The following is a 23,733-nucleotide window of genomic DNA, read 5'->3' as shown; positions in this document are numbered from 1 at the left end:
CCCCAGGAGCTTCCACCACCAGACACCACTAGCTCCACCACCAGACGACAGCAGCATCACCACCACACCTCAGGAGCTTCCACCACCAGACACCACTAGCTCCACCACCAGACGACAGCAGCATCACCACCAGACCCCAGGAGCTTCCACCACAAGACCCCAGGAATTTCCATCACCAGACCCAAGGTGCTTCCATCACCTGACCCCAGGAGCTTCCATCACCAGACCCCAGGAGCTTCCACCACCAGACCCCACTAGCTGCACCACCAGACCCCAGCAGCATCACCACCACACCTCAGGAGCTTCCACCACCAGACCCCAACAACAACTCAACGACCTCAACAACCCGGCTCACCTGGAGCCACCCAGAGACCCGGCTCACCGTCCGAACCAGGGGACCCGCTTTTAAGTCCCCTCCCCCCCTCCCCCCCACTGTGTGGTGGAGTCACATCCTGGTTATACAGCAGAGTGGCGCAGCGGAAGCGTGCTGGGCCCATAACCCAGAGGTCGATGGATCGAAACCATCCTCTGCTACTTAAGAGATCCTCTCATACATGAGATGTGAGAGATTAACTGAAATCTATCCAGAGCTATTTGGAAACAAGAAAGTGGATGTATGATCTATGAACGTACTGCACTGACTGTTGATGAAAATGCATTTAATCAAAATGAGGATGAAAATATGTCTCAACCTAATAAAGTAAAACCAACCATTTTAAAGTAAAACCAACCATTTTAAAATAAAGACTCTAAATTGTCTATTTCTGAAGATTCACACACACACACACACACACACACACATACACACAGCTGACAGGTTGTTGTGGCCGAGTGGTTAAGGCGATGGACTAGAAATCCATTGGGGATTCCCCGCGCAGGTTCGAATCCTGCCAACAACGAGTAATGTTTGAATGTGCAAGACGACTGCCTAATTTGCAGTTATTAATCATATCCAGTACTGTCTTTCAAAAGTAATCAGTTGGCTTCCCTTGTGGTACATTTTGTATTTTCTACCCAGCATGGTAATACCGATGGATGATTTTTAATTTTACCGCACCAGGACAACTTATATGAAATCACACATTTATTTCTAACATGAATGATTTGAAGATAGGATTTTTTTTTCGCTACGCCCGCCATTTTCAAAGCATGCAAGTTTTCGTAGTGTAGTGGTTATCACGTTCGCCTAACACGCGAAAGGTCCCCTGTTCGAAACTGGGCGGAAACATGTATTACTGCAATAATATTATTTGGACTTGGAAAACCCCTCTAATCCTCTTCTTGGTGCTCGGCACAGGAAGGTCGACCATCTCTTTCTCGCATTGGGTCTTATGCAGAAATGAATTTCGTTGCAGTTCCACAACTGATTAAAGGCCAGTCATTCCCCATTTACCTAATCTTTCAAATGTCCAACTTTACAGGAAAAAAAGAAACATATTACAGAGATTTTTTACAGGATCTTTTCGTCATGCCCGCCTTTTTCAAAACATGTAAGTCACTAGCTCCACCACCAAACCCCAGCAGCATTAACACCAGACCCCACTAGCTCCACCACCAGACCCCAGGAGCTTCCAACACCAGACCCCACTAGCTCCACCACCATACCCCAGCAGCATTAACACCAGACCCCAGGAGCTTCCACCACCAGACCCCAGGAGCTTCCACCACCAGACCTCAGGAGCTTCCACCACCAGACCCCAGGAGCTTCCACCAGACCCCAGCAGCATCACCACCAGACCCCACTAGCTCCACCACCAGACCCCAGCAGCATTACCACCAGACCCCATCCACCACCAGACCCTACTAGCTCCACCACCAGACCCCAGCAGCATTACCACCAGACCCCATCCACCACCAGACCCTACTAGCTCCACCACAAGACCCCAGCAGCATTACCACCAGACCCCATCCACCACAAGACCCCACTAGCTCCACCACCAGACCCCAGCAGCATCACCACCAGACCCCATCCACCACCAGACCCTACTAGCTCCACCACCAGACCCCAGGAGCTTCCAACACCAGACCCCACTAGCTCCACCACCAGACCCCAGCAGCATCAGCACCAGACCCCAGGAGCTTCCACCACCAGACCCCAGGAGCTTCCACCACCAGACCCCAGGAGCTTCCACCACCAGACCCCAGGAGCTTCCACCACCAGACCTCAGGAGCTTCCACCACCAGACCCCAGGAGCTTCCACCACCAGACCCCAGCAGCATCAGCACCAGACCCCAGCAGCATCACCACCAGAACCCAGGAGATTCCACCACCACACCCCAGGAGCTTCCATCACCAGACCCCAGGAGCTTCCACCACCAGACCCCTCTAGCTGCCCCACCAGACCCCAGCAGCATCACCACCACACCTCAGGAGCTTCCACCACCAAACCCTAACAACAACTCAACAACCTCAAAAACCCGGCTCACCTGGAGCCACCCAAAGACCCGGCTCACCGTCCGAACCCGGGGACCCGCTTTTAAGCCCCCCACCGACCGGCCACTGGAGTGAAAGAGCCAGCCCTTGGGCCTGGAGGACCAGGGCCCTGGTACCATAAACACCCAGACGCTCCTAGCACCATGGACAGCACTCTGTCAGATGCTCAAGCGCATATTGTTTTTTACTCATGTTCTGGTTTCAGGACCACAATAAAAACACAATAAAAGCTGAACAGGGTTCCATGGTGTAATGGTTAGCACTCTGGACTTTGACCCCAGGAGCTTCCACCACCAGACACCACTAGCTCCACCACCAGACGACAGCAGCATCACCACCACACCTCAGGAGCTTCCACCACCAGACACCACTAGCTCCACCACCAGACCCCAGCAGCATCACCACCAGACCCCAGCAGCCTCACCACCAGACCCCAGGAGCTTCCACCACCAGACCCCAGGAATTTCCATCACCAGACCCAAGGAGCTTCCATCACCTGACCCCAGGAGCTTCCATCACCAGACCCCAGGAGCTTCCACCACCAGACCCCACTAGCTGCACCACCAGACCCCAGCAGCATCACCACCACACCTCAGGAGCTTCCACCACCAGACCCCAACAACAACTCAACAACCTCAACAACCCGGCTCACCTGGAGCCACCCAGAGACCCGGCTCACCGTCCGAACCAGGGGACCCGCTTTTAAGTCCCCTACCCCCCTCCCCCCCACTGTGTGGCGGAGTCACATCCTGGTTATACAGCAGAGTGGCGCAGCGGAAGCGTGCTGGGCCCATAACCCAGAGGTCGATGGATCGAAACCATCCTCTGCTACTTCAGAGATCCTCTCATACATGAGATGTGAGAGATTAACTGAAATCTATCCAGAGCTTTTTGGAAACAAGAAAGTGGATGTATGATCTATGAACATACTGCACTGACTGTTGATGAAAATGCATTTAATCAAAATGAGGATGAAAATATGTCTCAACCTAATAAAGTAAAACCAACCATTTTAAAATAAAGTAAAACCAACCATTTTAAAATAAAGACTCTAAATTGTCTATTTCTGAAGATTCACACACACACACACACACACACACACACACACACACATACACACAGCTGACAGGTTGTTGTGGCCGAGTGGTTAAGGCGATGGACTAGAAATCCATTGGGGATTCCCCGCGCAGGTTCGAATCCTGCCAACAACGAGTAATGTTTGAATGTGCAAGACTACTGCCTAATTTGCAGTTATTAATCATATCCAGTACTGTCTTTCAAAAGTAATCAGTTGGCTTCCCTTGTGGTAAATTTTGTATTTTCTACCCAGCATGGTAATACCGATGGATGATTTTTAATTTTACCGCACCAGGACAACTTATATGAAATCACACATTTATATCTAACATGAATGATTTGAAGATAGGATTTTTTTTTCGTTACGCCCGCCATTTTCAAAGCATGCAAGTTTCTGTAGTGTAGTGGTTATGAAGTTTGCCTAACACGCGAAAGGTCCCCTGTTCGAAACTGGGGGCAAACATGTATTACTGCAATAATATTATTTGGACTTGTAAAACCCCTCTAATCCTCTTCTTGGTGCTCGGCACAGGAAGGTCGACCATCTCTTTCTCGCATTGGGTCTTATGCAGAAATGAATTTCGTTGCAGTTCCACAACTGATTAAAAGCCAGTCATTCCCCATTTACCTAATCTTTCAAATGTCCAACTTTACAGGAAAAAAAGAAACATATTACAGAGATTTTTTACAGGATCTTTTCGTCATGCCCGCCTTTTTCAAAACATGTAAGTCACTAGCTCCACCACCAAACCCCAGCAGCATTAACACCAGACCCCACTAGCTCCACCACCAGACCCCAGGAGCTTCCAACACCAGACCCCACTAGCTCCACCACCATACCCCAGCAGCATCACCACCAGACCCCAGGAGCTTCCACCACCAGACCCCAGGAGCTTCCACCACCAGACCTCAGGAGCTTCCACCACCAGACCCCAGGAGCTTCCACCAGACCCCAGCAGCATCACCACCAAACCCCAGGAGCTTCCACCACCAGACCCCAGGAGCTTCCACCACCAGACCCCAGGAGCTTCCACCACCAGACCTCAGGAGCTTCCACCACCAGACCCCAGGAGCTTCCACCAGACCCCAGCAGCATCACCACCAGACCCCACTAGCTCCACCACCAGACCCCAGCAGCATTACCACCAGACCCCATCCACCACCAGACCCTACTAGCTCCACCACCAGACCCCAGCAGCATTACCACCAGACCCCATCCACCACAAGACCCCACTAGCTCCACCACCAGACCCCAGCAGCATCACCACCAGACCCCATCCACCACCAGACCCTACTAGCTCCACCACCAGACCCCAGGAGCTTCCAACACCAGACCCCACTAGCTCCACCACCAGACCCCAGCAGCATCAGCACCAGACCCCAGGAGCTTCCACCACCAGACCCCAGGAGCTTCCACCACCAGACCCCAGGAGCTTCCACCACCAGACCCCAGGAGCTTCCACCACCAGACCTCAGGAGCTTCCACCACCAGACCCCAGGAGCTTCCACCACCAGACCCCAGCAGCATCAGCACCAGACCCCAGCAGCATCACCACCAGAACCCAGGAGCTTCCACCACCACACCCCAGGAGCTTCCATCACCAGACCCCAGGAGCTTCCACCACCAGACCCCTCTAGCTGCACCACCAGACCCCAGCAGCATCCCCACCACACCTCAGGAGCTTCCACCACCAAACCCTAACAACAACTCAACAACCTCAAAAACCCGGCTCACCTGGAGCCACCCAAAGACCCGGCTCACCGTCCGAACCCGGGGACCCGCTTTTAAGCCCCCCACCGACCGGCCACTGGAGTGAAAGAGCCAGCCCTTGGGCCTGGAGGACCAGGGCCCTGGTACCATAAACACCCAGACGCTCCTAGCACCATGGACAGCACTCTGTCAGATGCTCAAGCGCATATTGTTTTTTACTCATGTTCTGGTTTCAGGACCACAATAAAAACACAATAAAAGCTGAACAGGGTTCCATGGTGTAATGGTTAGCACTCTGGACTTTGACCCCAGGAGCTTCCACCACCAGACACCACTAGCTCGACCACCAGACGACAGCAGCATCACCACCACACCTCAGGAGCTTCCACCACCAGACCCCAGGAATTTCCATCACCAGACCCAAGGAGCTTCCATCACCTGACCCCAGGAGCTTCCATCACCAGACCCCAGGAGCTTCCACCACCAGACCCCACTAGCTGCACCACCAGACCACAGCAGCATCACCACCACACCTCAGGAGCTTCCACCACCAGACCCCAACAACAACTCAACAACCTCAACAACCCGGCTCACCTGGAGCCACCCAGAGACCCGGCTCACCGTCCGAACCAGGGGACCCGCTTTAGAGTCCCCTACCCCCCTCCCCCCCACTGTGTGGCGGAGTCACATCCTGGTTATACAGCAGAGTGGCGCAGCGGAAGCGTGCTGGGCCCATAACCCAGAGGTCGATGGATCGAAACCATCCTCTGCTACTTAAGAGATCCTCTCATACATGAGATGTGAGAGATTAACTGAAATCTATCCAGAGCTTTTTGGAAACAAGAAAGTGGATGTATGATCTATGAACATACTGCACTGACTGTTGATGAAAATGCATTTAATCAAAATGAGGATGAAAATATGTCTCAACCTAATAAAGTAAAACCAACCATTTTAAAATAAAGTAAAACCAACCATTTTAAAATAAAGACTCTAAATTGTCTATTTCTGAAGATTCACACACACACACACACACACACACACACACACACACACACACACACACACACACACACATACACATAGCTGACAGGTTGTTGTGGCCGAGTGGTTAAGGCGATGGACTAGAAATCCATTGGGGATTCCCCGCGCAGGTTCGAATCCCGCCAACAACGAGTAATGTTTGAATGTGCAAGACGACAGCCTAATTTGCAGTTATTAATCATATCCAGTACTGTCTTTCAAAAGTAATCAGTTGGCTTCCCTTGTGGTACATTTTGTATTTTCTACCCAGCATGGTAATACCGATGGATGATTTTTAATTTTACCGCACCAGGACAACTTATATGAAATCACACATTTATTTCTAACATGAATGATTTGAAGATAGGATTTTTTTTTCGTTACGCCCGCCATTTTCGAAGCATGCAAGTTTCTGTAGTGTAGTGGTTATGAAGTTTGCCTAACACGCGAAAGGTCCCCTGTTCGAAACTGGGGGCAAACATGTATTACTGCAATAATATTATTTGGACTTGTAAAACCCCTCTAATCCTCTTCTTGGTGCTCGGCACAGGAAGGTCGACCATCTCTTTCTCGCATTGGGTCTTATGCAGAAATGAATTTCGTTGCAGTTCCACAACTGATTAAAAGCCAGTCATTCCCCATTTACCTAATCTTTCAAATGTCCAACTTTACAGGAAAAAAAGAAACATATTACAGAGATTTTTTACAGGATCTTTTCGTCATGCCCGCCTTTTTCAAAACATGTAAGTCACTAGCTCCACCACCAAACCCCAGCAGCATTAACACCAGACCCCACTAGCTCCACCACCAGACCCCAGGAGCTTCCAACACCAGACCCCACTAGCTCCACCACCATACCCCAGCAGCATCACCACCAGACCCCAGGAGCTTCCACCACCAGACCCCAGGAGCTTCCACCACCAGACCTCAGGAGCTTCCACCACCAGACCCCAGGAGCTTCCACCAGACCCCAGCAGCATCACCACCAGACCCCACTAGCTCCACCACCAGACCCCAGCAGCATTACCACCAGACCCCATCCACCACCAGACCCTACTAGCTCCACCACCAGACCCCAGCAGCATTACCACCAGACCCCATCCACCACCAGACCCTACTAGCTCCACCACCAGACCCCAGGAGCTTCCAACACCAGACCCCACTAGCTCCACCACCGGACCCCAGCAGCATCAGCACCAGACCCCAGGAGCTTCCACCACCAGACCCCAGGAGCTTCCACCACCAGACCCCAGGAGCTTCCACCACCAGACCCCAGGAGCTTCCACCACCAGACCTCAGGAGCTTCCACCACCAGACCCCAGGAGCTTCCACCACCAGACCCCAGCAGCATCAGCACCAGACCCCAGCAGCATCACCACCAGAACCCAGGAGCTTCCACCACCACACCCCAGGAGCTTCCATCACCAGACCCCAGGAGCTTCCACCACCAGACCCCTCTAGCTGCACCACCAGACCCCAGCAGCATCACCACCAGACCCCAGCAGCATCACCACCAGACCCCAGGAGCTTCCACCACCAGACCCCAGGAATTTCCATCACCAGACCCAAGGAGCTTCCATCACCTGACCCCAGGAGCTTCCATCACCTGACCCCAGGAGCTTCCACCACCAGACCCCACTAGCTGCACCACCAGACCCCAGCAGCATCACCACCACACCTCAGGAGCTTCCACCACCAGACCCCAACAACAACTCAACAACCTCAACAACCCGGCTCACCTGGAGCCACCCAGAGACCCGGCTCACCGTCCGAACCAGGGGACCCGCTTTTAAGTCCCCTACCCCCCTCCCCCCCACTGTGTGGCGGAGTCACATCCTGGTTATACAGCAGAGTGGCGCAGCGGAAGCGTGCTGGGCCCATAACCCAGAGGTCGATGGATCGAAACCATCCTCTGCTACTTAAGAGATCCTCTCATACATGAGATGTGAGAGATTAACTGAAATCTATCCAGAGCTTTTTGGAAACAAGAAAGTGGATGTATGATCTATGAACATACTGCACTGACTGTTGATGAAAATGCATTTAATCAAAATGAGGATGAAAATATGTCTCAACCTAATAAAGTAAAACCAACCATTTTAAAATAAAGTAAAACCAACCATTTTAAAATAAAGACTCTAAATTGTCTATTTCTGAAGATTCACACACACACACACACACACACACACACACACATACACACAGCTGACAGGTTGTTGTGGCCGAGTGGTTAAGGCGATGGACTAGAAATCCATTGGGGATTCCCCGCGCAGGTTCGAATCCCGCCAACAACGAGTAATGTTTGAATGTGCAAGACGACAGCCTAATTTGCAGTTATTAAGCATATCCAGTACTGTCTTTCAAAAGTAATCAGTTGGCTTCCCTTGTGGTACATTTTGTATTTTCTTCCCAGCATGGTAATACCGATGGATGATTTTTAATTTTACCGCACCAGGACAACTTATATGAAATCACACATTTATTTCTAACATGAATGATTTGAAGATAGGATTTTTTTTTCGTTACGCCCGCCATTTTCAAAGCATGCAAGTTTCTGTAGTGTAGTGGTTATCAAGTTTGCCTAACACGCGAAAGGTCCCCTGTTCGAAACTGGGGGCAAACATGTATTACTGCAATAATATTATTTGGACTTGTAAAACCCCTCTAATCCTCTTCTTGGTGCTCGGCACAGGAAGGTCGACCATCTCTTTCTCGCATTGGGTCTTATGCAGAAATGAATTTCGTTGCAGTTCCACAATATCATTTTATTTATTTCAAACCAACAAAACCACAACTCTTGTACTACAAAACAAGAACAGAAAGTTACAGGACACCATTGAACAGAACAAACAACAATACCAACAACAGACACTATAACAAAACAAAAACAAACACTGTTTGAAAAGGGGATGGCAGAAGCAAAGCTTATTCATTTCCATCCCCCGCCAACACACATATAACAAAGACAACCATAACACAAAGTTACTCCCTTAAACCCTCTTCCCCTCAATCATTTCATTTCTTTACATCAGTTTCTCTCTTCTTCCCTTTTATACAATTCAAAGACTGCTTTTCTGTACTTGCTTTTAAATTGACTGACACTTTGACTAAGTTTAATTTCATCTTCAAGGCTGTTCCACAGAATAACCCCTCCAACAGAAACACACATACTCTTAAGAGTTGATCTTACACTTTGTTGTTGTAATTTCAGTTTTCCTCTTAAGTCATACCTTTTACTACCTTCCCTGTCATAAAATAATTTTTGAATTAAACTTGGCAGAAGATAGTTTTTAGCTTTGTACATGATTAATGCAGTTTTCAATTTGACCAAATCAAAAAATTTTAACGCAGAGGCCTTAAGAAAAAGTAAATTAGTGTGATCATTGAACCTGACATTGAAAACTGTTCGTATGGCTCTTTTTTGTAATATATATAGAGGCAACAGGTTGGTTTTATATGCATTACCCCAGACTTCCACACAGTAACTCAAATATGGCAAAACAAAAGAATAATATAAAATAAGTAGAGACTGTTGGTTAAGTATGAACCTAGATCGCCTCATAACACCCACACTCTTTGCAATCTTGGAACATACATAGCCAATGTGAGTTTTCCAGCAGATTTTTTTATCAATTATCACGCCAAGAAATGTGATATGATTCACTCTTTCGATACTTATATTATCTATTATTATTTGCACTGGAATGTCAACTTTACGTCTGCCAAATAAAATTAGTTTTGTTTTTTCTAGATTAAGTGACAATTTGTTATAATCAAACCAGTCTTTCAATTTATTCATTTCCTGCGTGATTTCTTGTAAAAGCTGCTGCAAGCCCTCACCAGAACAAATCATGTTGGTATCATCGGCGAAAAGTACAAATTTCATAACTTTTGAAACTTTACAGATGTCATTTATGTACAAAATAAAGAGTAAAGGCCCCAATATTGACCCTTGAGGCACACCACAAGTGATATTTCTTTCTGAGGAAATATGATTGCCGATTTGGACAGACTGTTTCCTGTTACCTAGATAGCTTCTCAGCCAGTTCAAAACAGTCCCCCTAGTGCCATATCTCTCCATCTTTTTTAACAAAATATCATGATCTATGGTGTCAAAAGCTTTTTTCAAATCAATAAAAACTCCAATGGTGAACCTCCCTTTGTCTAAATGTGTGGTTATTTCTTCTATTAAATCAATAAGTGCATGTGAAGTAGATCTGTTTTTTCTGAACCCATACTGACTATCCGATAACAAATTATGCTTCTCTACAAAGCTATTTAATCTGGCAGCAAATAGCTTCTCCAGTAACTTGGAGAATTGCGGCAATAGGGAGACTGGTCTGTAGTTTGTAAATAGATGGCTGTCCCCAGATTTAAACAATGGTATTACTTTCGCAGTTTTCATTGAATTTGGGAATTTTCCTGACTGGAAGGACAGATTACAGATGTGCGTGAAAGGTTTTAAAATTCCATCTATGACCTTTTTCACTATTGCCATGTCAATCCCATGAAGATCTGTTGATGTTTTATTGCTACAGCTCCTAATGATTTCCATAATTTCATTTTCATCAACAGGATTAAGGAACATTGAACCTGGATTTCGATCTATTAGGTAGTCTAGTTTTTCATTTTCCATTGGAACCCTTTCGATAATCTTTTGTGCCAACTCCGGTCCAATCCCAACAAAGAATTTATTAAAACCATCCACCACATCGTCCATGTTCCTAATAGTCTTGTCTTTATCTACAAAATAATCTGGATAGTTCTCCTCCTTTGATCCGTTTCTAATAATTGTATTGAGCACCTTCCATAAACCCTTGATATTGCTTTTATTATTTTCAAGTAATGTAGTATAGTAATCCTTTTTACAATTCCTAATGATATTAATTAATTTATTTTTATATATTTTATATTTGGCTTCAGCATCTTTAGTTCTAACTTTGATGAATTTTCTATATAGAAGATTTTTCTTTTTGCAAGCATTTATTAGTCCTTTTGTTAACCATGGATTTACATACTTTTGTTTCTTGACATATTTTTTAATCGGACAATTTCTGTCATACAATTTTTTTAAAGTTTCAAGAAATAAGTCATACGCTTTATCACAGTCATTTTCTTGATATATTAATTCCCAGTTTTGAGTAATTAGGTCAGTTTTCAATGCATTGATTGATTCTTCTGTTTTAACTCTTATATATTTGCATCTGTCTAGGTTCTTTACCCATCTATACTTGATATCATACACTACAAAAACTGGAAGGTGATCACTAGTATCGTTAAGTAATAGTCCACTCACAGTATTGTTATCCAAAATGTTAGTGAAGATGTTATCTATTAAGGTAGCACTGTGTGACGTTATTCTGCTTGGTCTGGTGATTTTTGGGAACAAACACATGCTAAACATTACATCAACAAATTCCTCTGTTGGTTTATGCTTCTTAGCATTTAAAAGGTCAATATTAAAATCCCCACATATGAACAAATCCTTTTGGTTAATTACAGAAAACATTTTCTCCATCCACTCTTTGAATAGATCAATATTTGAACCCGGGGCCCTATAGATACAGCTTATAATAATATTCTTTCTTCTTTTCAATTGAATTTCAACTGTTACACATTCAAATACCTCATCCACAGCCAGTGACATGTTTTCTATGATTTTACAGTCAAAGTTTTTGTTAATATAGAGTGCGACACCCCCTCCTTTTTTGTGTTGTCTGTTTGTGTAAAACATTTCGTAACCACACATATTGAATTCTGTACCTTTTTCAGTATTTAACCAGGTCTCAGACATGGCAATTACATTAAATGGTGAATCAAAATGCTCTAAGTATTCTTTAATGGAACTATAATTTGTATACAGACTTCTGCTGTTAAAATGGATAAATGAAATTTTGTTTTCAGTATTAATCATTCTATTAAATTTCATATCCGTATAGTACTTACAATCATTACTTATATTCGCAAAAAAGTTATTATCAGGATCAATTTCATTCACCATACTTTGCTGTTTATAATCCGTGTAAATGAAAGTTTCCAGTTCCAAACTATCACAATCAACACTTGTGGACGTTTCCCCATCTACCTCATCATCAGATGAAGCTGAGTGGTCACAATCAACGCCAGACATGGACAACAAATTCCAGAAGTAGATCAACAGGGAAGTAGTCAGTGATATTGGGTGAGGAGCAAGAGCAACACATTGGACAGACAGACAGACAAACAAAACACACAGATACACACATAGACACATAAAGACTCACACACAACCACATAAAGACGAGAGGCAGGATAGCTGAGCTATCTACCGCAGACTCAGATTGCTGCCTAACTAATAGGTGAAAGAAAAAATTGCAAATAAGAGGGCACTTTTATACTATAAAATAAATTAAAAAAAGGACCCTTTTTTTTTTCTTTTCTCTCCCTTTTTTTTTAAACAGAACAAAAACATTTATGCTGCATCTGAATGCACACATGCATCAGCATACCTCTATGAGCATGCTCACACACAAAAACCAGCTAACTGAGCTTGTTAAGATCATGCAGTTTTAAACTAGGCTATAAGCTCAATAACAAAGTCAGACATAACACATTTCCAACAATACAAAACAAAAGCGCCTTCCCTTTTTTTCTTTTTTTCAATTTATTCAAATAATCACTTGGCACAATTAACCCCCCCCCCCAACTCAAATTGTAGCCTATTGCATTTAATGTTCTATTATGTTATTATATTACTCCCTCATAACTTTACAATGGTGGCTCCGCCCCTGTCCAGTAACGTTCAAGCACCCTTAGTTTCACAGTCTTTGCAACAGTTTTAACTTTGCGTGCTTTGAGGGCTTCTTTCTTTACGGAGTTTTCAGTGTCTGTTTACGGCAAACACATAGTCGAGCCCATATATGTCTATGGTCGAGCCATATCTGACTCCGGGTTACCCCAAATGACAGTCTCAAAAGTCAATAATAGTCTGGGAGAGAGCGGGGAGAGAGAGCGAGAGAGAGAAAGAAAAAGAGAGAAGGAAAGAACTAAAAGTAGAGAGAAAAAATAAAAAAAGAAGTCATCCCTCAAGCGGAATAAGTTGCGAAGCTGGCAACTTCAGGACATGGCAACGCTACTCACAACTTCATCCAGGGGAGGAGGATGACGAGGACGGGGAGGAAAGATGATGGAAGAAGGACTCAGCCTCTTTAGGAGAACTGAAGAATTTTGGCTTTCCCTCCACCATCACTCTCAACTTGGCAGGATACATCAGAGAGTACTTCATGTCCGCGGCACGGAGAGACTTTTTGACAGCGTCAAACTGCCGCCGTTTCTTCACTAACCCAGCGCTGAAATCAGGATACACATGGATACGCGCACCCATATGGATGAGCTCACCTTTCATCCTGGCCAGCCGTAAAATCTTCACTTTGTCCTGGAACTGCAGAAACTTGACCAGGATGGGTCGGGGAGGAGCGGAGCTGGTGTTGGAGCTGAAGGTGGGAGTGCGATGGGCTCTTTCAATGACCGGTGCCGCTGAAAAGTTGTCTTTTCCCAGAAGTTGAAGAATCAGCTGGCTCATGAAGGCGATCACGTCTCCCCCTTCTTTATGCTCTGGAATACCGATGAACCGCAGGTTGGACGACCGGCTTCTGTTCTCGGCTTCCTCGGCTTTATCCCTCAGGTAGATGTTCTCTTTTTCCAGCACTTGCACTCGTTTTGTCAAATCACTGAGGTTGTCTTCATTAGCGCTCACACGCTGTTGGACCTCCGATATTTGTTCACACATTGTTGATAATGATCCCTGAATGTTGATCAGACCAGTTTGGATGGTCTCAATTTTACTGTCAAAATGAGCCGTCATATCAACTTTGACTTGTTGAATGGCTTGCCAGATTGAATAGAGGTCGACCTTCTCCGCCATGCCGCTGTACAAACAATTCCCTCACTACAGGAGACCAGGTAACTCCACAGTAGGGCTTAACAATGGCTAAAACGACAGTAAACAAATCTAGTCGATAACCTTATATCTGTGCACTTTGGTGAGGGTTTTAAAGAGGTTTAAGCAGCCCAAATTAATGCAGCAATCTGGAGTCTGCAACAGACGCTCACTCAGATGTGGCCATCTTGATGGCAACTGATTAAAAGCCAGTCATTCCCCATTTACCTAATCTTTCAAATGTCCAACTTTACAGGAAAAAAAGAAACATATTACAGAGATTTTTTACAGGATCTTTTCGTCATGCCCGCCTTTTTCAAAACATGTAAGTCACTAGCTCCACCACCAAACCCCAGCAGCATTAACACCAGACCCCACTAGCTCCACCACCAGACCCCAGGAGCTTCCAACACCAGACCCCACTAGCTCCACCACCATACCCCAGCAGCATCACCACCAGACCCCAGGAGCTTCCACCACCAGACCCCAGGAGCTTCCACCACCAGACCTCAGGAGCTTCCACCACCAGACCCCAGGAGCTTCCACCAGACCCCAGCAGCATCACCACCAGACCCCACTAGCTCCACCACCAGACCCCAGCAGCATTACCACCAGACCCCATCCACCACCAGACCCTACTAGCTCCACCACCAGACCCCAGCAGCATTACCACCAGACCCCATCCACCACAAGACCCCACTAGCTCCACCACCAGACCCCAGCAGCATCACCACCAGACCCCATCCACCACCAGACCCTACTAGCTCCACCACCAGACCCCAGGAGCTTCCAACACCAGACCCCACTAGCTCCACCACCAGACCCCAGCAGCATCAGCACCAGACCCCAGGAGCTTCCACCACCAGACCCCAGGAGCTTCCACCACCAGACCCCAGGAGCTTCCACCACCAGACCTCAGGAGCTTCCACCACCAGACCCCAGGAGCTTCCACCACCAGACCCCAGCAGCATCAGCACCAGACCCCAGCAGCATCACCACCAGACCCCAGGAGCTTCCACCACCAGACCCCAGGAGCTTCCACCACCAGACCTCAGGAGCTTCCACCACCAGACCCCAGGAGCTTCCACCACCAGACCCCAGCAGCATCAGCACCAGACCCCAGCAGCATCACCACCAGAACCCAGGAGCTTCCACCACCACACCCCAGGAGCTTCCATCACCAGACCCCAGGAGCTTCCACCACCAGACCCCTCTAGCTGCACCACCAGACCCCAGCAGCATCCCCACCACACCTCAGGAGCTTCCACCACCAAACCCTAACAACAACTCAACAACCTCAAAAACCCGGCTCACCTGGAGCCACCCAAAGACCCGGCTCACCGTCCGAACCCGGGGACCCGCTTTTAAGCCCCCCACCGACCGGCCACTGGAGTGAAAGAGCCAGCCCTTGGGCCTGGAGGACCAGGGCCCTGGTACCATAAACACCCAGACGCTCCTAGCACCATGGACAGCACTCTGTCAGATGCTCAAGCGCATATTGTTTTTTACTCATGTTCTGGTTTCAGGACCACAATAAAAACACAATAAAAGCTGAACAGGGTTCCATGGTGTAATGGTTAGCACTCTGGACTTTGACCCCAGGAGCTTCCACCACCAGACACCACTAGCTCCACCACCAGACGACAGCAGCATCACCACCACACCTCAGGAGCTTCCACCACCAGACCCCAGGAATTTCCATCACCAGACCCAAGGAGCTTCCATCACCTGACCCCAGGAGCTTCCATCACCAGACCCCAGGAGCTTCCACCACCAGACCCCACTAGCTGCACCACCAGACCCCAGCAGCATCACCACCACACCTCAGGAGCTTCCACCACCAGACCCCAACAACAACTCAACAACCTCAACAACCCGGCTCACCTGGAGCCACCCAGAGACCCGGCTCACCGTCCGAACCAGGGGACCCGCTTTTAAGTCCCCTACCCCCCTCCCCCCCACTGTGTGGCGGAGTCACATCCTGGTTATACAGCAGTGTGGCGCAGCGGAAGCGTGCTGGGCCCATAACCCAGAGGTCGATGGATCGAAACCATCCTCTGCTACTTAAGAGATCCTCTCATACATGAGATGTGAGAGATTAACTGAAATCTATCCAGAGCTTTTTGGAAACAAGAAAGTGGATGTATGATCCATGAACATACTGCACTGACTGTTGATGAAAATGCATTTAATCAAAATGAGGATGAAAATATGTCTCAACCTAATAAAGTAAAACCAACCATTTTAAAATAAAGACTCTAAATTGTCTATTTCTGAAGATTCACACACACACACACACACACATACACACACACACACAGCTGACAGGTTGTTGTGGCCGAGTGGTTAAGGCGATGGACTAGAAATCCATTGGGGATTCCCCGCGCAGGTTCGAATCCTGCCAACAACGAGTAATGTTTGAATGTGCAAGACGACAGCCTAATTTGCTGTTATTAATCATATCCAGTACTGTCTTTCAAAAGTAATCAGTTGGCATCCCTTGTGGTACATTTTGTATTTTCTACCCAGCATGATAATACCGATGGATGATTTTTAATTTTACCGCACCAGGACAACTTATATGAAATCACACATTTATTTCTAACATGAATGATTTGAAGATAGGATTTTTTTTTCGTTACGCCCGCCATTTTCAAAGCATGCAAGTTTCCGTAGTGTAGTGGTTATCACGTTCGCCTAACACGCGAAAGGTCCCCTGTTCGAAACTGGGCGGAAACATGTATTACTGCAATAATATTATTTGGACTTGGAAAACCCCTCTAATCCTCTTGTTGGTGCTCGGCACAGGAAGGTCGACCATCTCTTTCTCGCATTGGGTCTTATGCAGAAATGAATTTCGTTGCAGTTCCACAACTGATTAAAAGCCAGTCATTCCCCATTTACCTAATCTTTAAAATGTCCAACTTTACAGGAAAAAAAGAAACATATTACAGAGATTTTTTACAGGATCTTTTTGTCATGCCCGCCTTTTGCAAAACATGTAAGTCACTAGCTCCACCACCAAACCCCAGCAGCATTAACACCAGACCCCACTAGCTCCACCACCAGACCCCAGGAGCTTCCAACACCAGACCCCACTAGCTCCACCACCATACCCCAGCAGCATCACCACCAGACCCCAGGAGCTTCCACCACCAGACCCCAGGAGCTTCCACCACCAGACCTCAGGAGCTTCCACCACCAGACCCCAGGAGCTTCCACCAGACCCCAGCAGCATCACCACCAGACCCCACTAGCTCCACCACCAGACCCCAGCAGCATTACCACCAGACCCCATCCACCACCAGACCCTACTAGCTCCACCACCAGACCCCAGCAGCATTACCACCAGACCCCATCCACCACAAGACCCCACTAGCTCCACCACCAGACCCCAGCAGCATCACCACCAGACCCCATCCACCACCAGACCCTACTAGCTCCACCACCAGACCCCAGGAGCTTCCAACACCAGACCCCACTAGCTCCACCACCAGACCCCAGCAGCATCAGCACCAGACCCCAGGAGCTTCCACCACCAGACCCCAGGAGCTTCCACCACCAGACCCCAGGAGCTTCCACCACCAGACCCCAGGAGCTTCCACCACCAGACCTCAGGAGCTTCCACCACCAGACCCCAGCAGCATCACCACCAGAACCCAGGAGCTTCCACCACCACACCCCAGGAGCTTCCATCACCAGACCCCAGGAGCTTCCACCACCAGACCCCTCTAGCTGCACCACCAGACCCCAGCAGCATCCCCACCACACCTCAGGAGCTTCCACCACCAAACCCTAACAACAACTCAACAACCTCAAAAACCCGGCTCACCTGGAGCCACCCAAAGACCCGGCTCACCGTCCGAACCCGGGGACCCGCTTTTAAGCCCCCCACCGACCGGCCACTGGAGTGAAAGAGCCAGCCCTTGGGCCTGGAGGACCAGGGCCCTGGTACCATAAACACCCAGACGCTCCTAGCACCATGGACAGCACTCTGTCAGATGCTCAAGCGCATATTGTTTTTTACTCATGTTCTGGTTTCAGGACCACAATAAAAACACAATAAAAGCTGAACAGGGTTCCATGGTGTAATGGTTAGCACTCTGGACTTTGACCCCAGGAGCTTCCACCACCAGACACCACTAGCTCCACCACCAGACGACAGCAGCATCACCACCACAACTCAGGAGCTTCCACCACCAGACACCACTAGCTCCACCACCAGACCCCAGCAGCATCACCACCAGACCCCAGCAGCATCACCACCAGACCCCAGGAGCTTCCACCACCAGACCCCAGGAATTTCCATCACCAGACCCAAGGAGCTTCCATCACCTGACCCCAGGAGCTTCCATCACCAGACCCCAGGAGCTTCCACCACCAGACCCCACTAGCTGCACCACCAGACCCCAGCAGCATCACCACCACACCTCAGGAGCTTCCACCACCAGACCCCAACAACAACTCAACAACCTCAACAACCCGGCTCACCTGGAGCCACCCAGAGACCCGGCTCACCGTCCGAACCAGGGGACCCGCTTTTAAGTCCCCTACCCCCCTCCCCCCCACTGTGTGGCGGAGTCACATCCTGGTTATACAGCAGAGTGGCGCAGCGGAAGCGTGCTGGGCCCATAACCCAGAGGTCGATGGATCGAAACCATCCTCTGCTACTTAAGAGATTCTCTCATACATGAGATGTGAGAGATTAACTGAAATCTATCCAGAGCTTTTTGGAAACAAGAAAGTGGATGTATGATCTATGAACATACTGCACTGACTGTTGATGAAAATGCATTTAATCAAAATAGGGATGAAAATATGTCTAAACCTAATAAAGTAAAACCAACCATTTTAAAATAAAGTAAAACCAACCATTTTAAAATAAAGACTCTAAATTGTCTATTTCTGAAGATTCAAACACACACACACACACACACACACACACACACACACACACACACACACACACACACACACACACACACACACACACACACACACACACACACACAGCTGACAGGTTGTTGTGGCCGAGTGGTTAACCTTCGTCTGGTGTTAGCTTTCTGTTACCATCTCCGATGTTAACGGGTCGGTTTTGACCCGTGTTTTAAATCATCTCTAAAATACACTAAAAGCAATTATCCATCATCCAATTTGTTTCTCATCTCTTGGTTATATTGTTAGGCTTCCTTATCCATGAAAATATTGGTTTTAATATTTTTGGTGTGGGAACTCTGGGCCTTTTTTTGTCAGTATAGCCTTTGATTTCAATTTAAAAAACTGGTAAAATGAGCCTCTATAGAATCATATGAATAAATAAATGGTTATTGTGTTACCTGGCTATTACTGAGGGGTATTAGAACACGTCTCTTAAATAAATTTGTTTCATTTATTTTTTCATTTTAATATTATTAACTATAGTAACATCTATGGTGTTATGGGTCAATTTCGACCCATATACATTTACCTCAAGGAAATGGAAAAAAAGTATTTTTTCAACAATAGAACTTTAAAAAATTGTCACAAGTGAGATTGTGACCCTGCAGGCCAGTAGTCAAATCAAGGACCACACGTTTTCCTTGGTTCTTCTCAGGGATGCCACTCACAGCTTTGCCTGTGTAAATCTGTAGGTTCCAGGCATAGCTGTTTTTGGCATCGCAGGCTGCCCAGATTTTTATGCCGTACTTCCCTGGCTTACTGGGTATGTATTGCCGGAAGGGGCAATTTTCTGGGAAAGGGAGAAAACGTTCATCTACTGTCACCTCTGGTCCTGGGTTGAACATCAGTGGAAGGAGCTGCACCCATTTCTCCCAGACATCCCTGATGGGGGCAAGCTCGTCAGATCTTGTTCTGGTATCCCTGTTGTCAAATCTGAGGACTTGTGATATCATTCGAAAGGTCTGAGGTGACATTGTTGCCCGGAAAATATTTCTGCCTGTCAATGCATCCCAGAGACTATCAGTGGACTCATTGCAGGATCTGTACACTCCAGCAAGAAGAAGAACACCAATATAAGCATCCAGGCATTCCTCATCCATGTCTTCCCACGTGTCGCCATGGACTTTTTTCCCTTCAAGGTTTGTCATAGCAATTATGACTCTTTTTATTGGCAATGGCCTAAATAGCTCAAAACATGTTTTGATATCTCTGACTCTTGTCAAAGCAAACCTTGTAATTCCAGGGGTCTTTTTGATAACATTTTCAGCAGCTGCCCTGCCATGTACATCATGAGGTACTGAGCTCCAAAGTATCTTTCCATTTTTGGACTTGAATTTTTCAGCAGAAGAAGCTTCAGCACCAGTGACCTCCTCGTCAGACTCACCAGATGTGTCAGTGTCTTCTGGATGATACTGCACATCGTCTTCCTCCTCAGAATCCTGCTGCTCAGCATCACTACGCTGCTCATTGTCGTCTCTATCATTTTCACCTAAAATATAGTCCAGAACTTGGCTTACTGTAAATCTTCTTCTCATCTTTGCATGCTACAAACTGGTGTGCACTCGGCAAGTGAAATGAGTGTCTGGACATGCCCGACTTTATTTGATTTTGTTTATGTGCAGGTAAACTGGAAAACAAAAATCCAAAATGAGAATCCATTGAAGCTCACATGACTGGCAGAGGAGCTGGCTGTCTGACAGTGCACTTATGATTTCAGTTTTGGCTCTAATTATTGCTTTATAAGCTTATTTTATAACTGGGTCGAAACCGACCCTAACACCACAAAGGTAACAATTTCAACCAGAGCATTTTATAATTTAGTGAAAAAAAATGTATTTATATTATTTTGTTGAAATAGAGGTTCCTGACAAAGTCAAAAAGCCTTGAAGCAATAAACGCATTTTTGTGGTAGTTTTATGGATTTAAAACCTGTGAACGGGTCGGTGGCGACCCTAACAACAGACGAAGGTTAAGGCGATGTACTAGAAATCCATTGGGGATTCCCCGCGCAGGTTCGAATCCTGCCAACAACGAGTAAGGTTTGAATGTGCAAGACGACTGCCTAATTTGCAGTTATTAATCATATCCAGTACTGTGTTGTGCGACTCGGGTAGCTTGGCTGATCAAGGCTATTAATGAATATTATTAATAAAGTTGACTATTTATCAAATCATATTATCAAAATTATAATTCTCGGGGCACCACCACCGGGCCTTACTCCGATGGAATTCGATAACTAAAACAGCAGAAAATCAGTCTCGTATGATTTTTGAATTATCCTGCAGAACAGCAAATCTTACAGAATAACAGTGAAGGCGTGATATCCGAACACTGGGCTCTGCTTAAACAAATCAACCTGTGACCAAATCTTGCATGAAATAACACAACCACTCATTAAGAATCAATCAGAATTTATTTACATACGGGTATCAAAAGGGATGTAAATAAATACCAGAATAAATCTGATGGCACACGACATTATTATAAAACCATTAACTAACAAGAAAAACAACAATCAATAAAATGAAACATAAACGTTAAATGAATGGAATAAAAAAAACAATCAAATGTAATAATAATAAAGATGATAAAGAACATCTACAGTTCAAACGGGGCTCCTGTGGTCTTTTAAAGATGGACGCGCCCTCTGGGCCACGTGCAATCGGACCGGATGGCGAACGCAGCATTTAAAACGTGCCTACGGCAGAAAACAACGACTACCAAATAATCAAACATGATAATGATAACAATGATGATGTAATCTCAGCACTGAACACAGATTTAGCTCTGTAACACTCTTAAGTTACTGATAACCCAGGTCACACAATCTCACACACAGTTCTGAACACTCTTAAATCCTACTGATCACTGCTACGCGGGCTCACGTCTCCTCTGGGATCCGGAATCGGGTGCCTGCGGGTTTCGTCGACTGGGTTCGCGGTCCTGCTGGGGTTTCGCAGTCAGGCTATCGCGTCCCGTCCCTTCCCCTGAAACGGATTAGACAGCGGCGGGGCCGCCTCGTGCCGGGCCGTGGTTCCGGACCAAAACGGAGGCTCACACGCATTCCTAGGCGCGGCGGGGGACCGGTCTCTCCTGCCGTGCTTCCCTCTCTGCGCCGGTCGCCGACGCGCGGCCGTCCGGGCCCCGGGAGAGCTCACGCCGGGCGAGACGCCGGCCGTCCGTCCCCGATCCCCTGTGCGGTTCGCAGACAGGGGCTCGGAGCGGGGAGGGGGGGTTCAGTCTGAGCACTCAATCGCAGCTGTGTCCCGATCTGGTTGCCGGGAGGGCGTGGGCGTCGGAAGCTCGGATCTGCAGAAACTTAAAGAGGAACAGAGTTTAGTGAGAAATCGGAGCCTCCCGGGGGACCGCGGCTTCAACGGCCGGACCCCGCAGGGCCCGGTCCGGTGCGGGCCTCCTGCCTCCCCCCAGCCCGGGGGTAGAGAGAGGAGATGGGATCCTTTGGCCTGGAGCCAAAGATCCAGCGCCGATGAGATGAAGTTGAGAAGAGAAAGAAAGGGAGCAGCGGCAGGGGTTTTGATCCTACGCGCGCTGCGGTGACGTCATCGGTGCCTCGTTTGTGATTGGATGCGCGCCGCTTGTAGGCGCCGCCCCATCCCACAAGGCATGCTGGGATTGTAGTTCATGGCGCAGCTGCCATTTTAGGAGGCACATTCAAGCCGGTTTCAGGCTTGGGGGGGTTGACCAGGGTTTTCAGAGTTTTCTTCTGTTCAAAGGGGCAGCACCCGAGGGGGCAGCAAACCGAGGCCTGGTTTACTGGGTTTTGCTGTCCTGCTTTGATCTGCCATGCAGCGGGGGTCGTAAATCCCCAGGGAGTCTGTTTCCCTGGCAGAAACTTTCCTTGCTTGCTTTGATCTGTTTTGACCCCCCCTCTTGGGGTCATAAACTTGCTATCTCGGGCCGGGCCGAGATGACCAGAAGTTGGCAGCAGGGTTCATAAAACTGACTATAGCTTTCGGCCTTTACTGTTCTGAAAATGTTCACCCAATCATGAATAAATCATTTATAAATTCAGAGTTCAGATGGGCATATGGGCGGTCACAACAGCGCTCTCTGCTGGTTGAAAAAGCTTACAGCACCTGGTATTCCCAGGCGGTCTCCCATCCAAGTACTAACCAGGCCCAACCCTGCTTAGCTTCCGAGATCAGACGAGATCGGGCGCATCCAGGCTGGTATGGCCGTAATCAGAAGCTGCAGCTTGAAATACCTCTTATATGGAGTTGAAGATAAGTCATAGAATATAAGTCATTGATTTGTTGGTTTTATTTGTTGGAGTTAAAGTGCCTTAACCATGTGCAAAACACTTTAGGACGTGAGCTGTCGCTGTTACCACGTTGAAATATGTGTGGGTAGATTAAGCGAGAGCGCTATCTGCTGGTTGAAAATGCTTACAGCACCTGGTATTCCCAGGCGGTCTCCCATCCAAGTACTAACAAGGCCCGACCCTGCTTAGCTTCCGAGATCATACGAGATCGGGCGCATCCAGGCTGGTATGGCCGTAAGCAGAATCTGCTGCTTGAAATACCTCTTATATGGAGTTGAAGATAAGTCATAGAATATAAGTCATTGATTTGTTGGTTTTATTTGTTGGAGTTAAAGTGCCTTAACCATGTG

General features: G+C 47.5%; 9 non-coding genes across 9 annotated transcripts; 7 read left to right on the top strand and 2 right to left on the bottom strand.

Moving 5' to 3' along the window:
• Window positions 1–817: 817 nt before the first annotated feature.
• trnas-aga (transfer RNA serine (anticodon AGA)) lies at window positions 818–899 on the top strand. Its single transcript has one exon. It is a non-coding gene; the product is annotated as a tRNA-Ser (tRNA).
• A 256-nt stretch (window positions 900–1,155) lies between these two features.
• Window positions 1,156–1,228, top strand: trnav-aac (transfer RNA valine (anticodon AAC)). Its single transcript has one exon. It is a non-coding gene; the product is annotated as a tRNA-Val (tRNA).
• A 2,335-nt stretch (window positions 1,229–3,563) lies between these two features.
• On the top strand, window positions 3,564–3,645 carry trnas-aga (transfer RNA serine (anticodon AGA)). Its single transcript has one exon. It is a non-coding gene; the product is annotated as a tRNA-Ser (tRNA).
• Window positions 3,646–6,315: 2,670 nt separating this feature from the next.
• trnas-aga (transfer RNA serine (anticodon AGA)) lies at window positions 6,316–6,397 on the top strand. Its single transcript has one exon. It is a non-coding gene; the product is annotated as a tRNA-Ser (tRNA).
• Window positions 6,398–8,457: 2,060 nt separating this feature from the next.
• On the top strand, window positions 8,458–8,539 carry trnas-aga (transfer RNA serine (anticodon AGA)). Its single transcript has one exon. It is a non-coding gene; the product is annotated as a tRNA-Ser (tRNA).
• A 7,952-nt stretch (window positions 8,540–16,491) lies between these two features.
• trnas-aga (transfer RNA serine (anticodon AGA)) lies at window positions 16,492–16,573 on the top strand. Its single transcript has one exon. It is a non-coding gene; the product is annotated as a tRNA-Ser (tRNA).
• Window positions 16,574–16,829: 256 nt separating this feature from the next.
• On the top strand, window positions 16,830–16,902 carry trnav-aac (transfer RNA valine (anticodon AAC)). The gene has a single exon. It is a non-coding gene; the product is annotated as a tRNA-Val (tRNA).
• Window positions 16,903–23,186: 6,284 nt separating this feature from the next.
• On the bottom strand, window positions 23,187–23,305 carry LOC133429982 (5S ribosomal RNA). The gene has a single exon (XR_009774749.1). It is a non-coding gene; the product is annotated as a 5S ribosomal RNA (ribosomal RNA).
• A 199-nt stretch (window positions 23,306–23,504) lies between these two features.
• On the bottom strand, window positions 23,505–23,623 carry LOC133430072 (5S ribosomal RNA). The gene has a single exon (XR_009774835.1). It is a non-coding gene; the product is annotated as a 5S ribosomal RNA (ribosomal RNA).
• Window positions 23,624–23,733: the final 110 nt, after the last annotated feature.

The sequence above is a fragment of the Cololabis saira genome, unplaced genomic scaffold (assembly GCF_033807715.1).
Source record: "Cololabis saira isolate AMF1-May2022 unplaced genomic scaffold, fColSai1.1 scf035, whole genome shotgun sequence".
Lineage (NCBI taxonomy): Eukaryota > Metazoa > Chordata > Actinopteri > Beloniformes > Belonidae > Cololabis > Cololabis saira.
The sequence above is the reverse complement of the archived record's forward strand: the minus strand, read 5'-3'. Positions and strand labels throughout refer to the sequence as shown.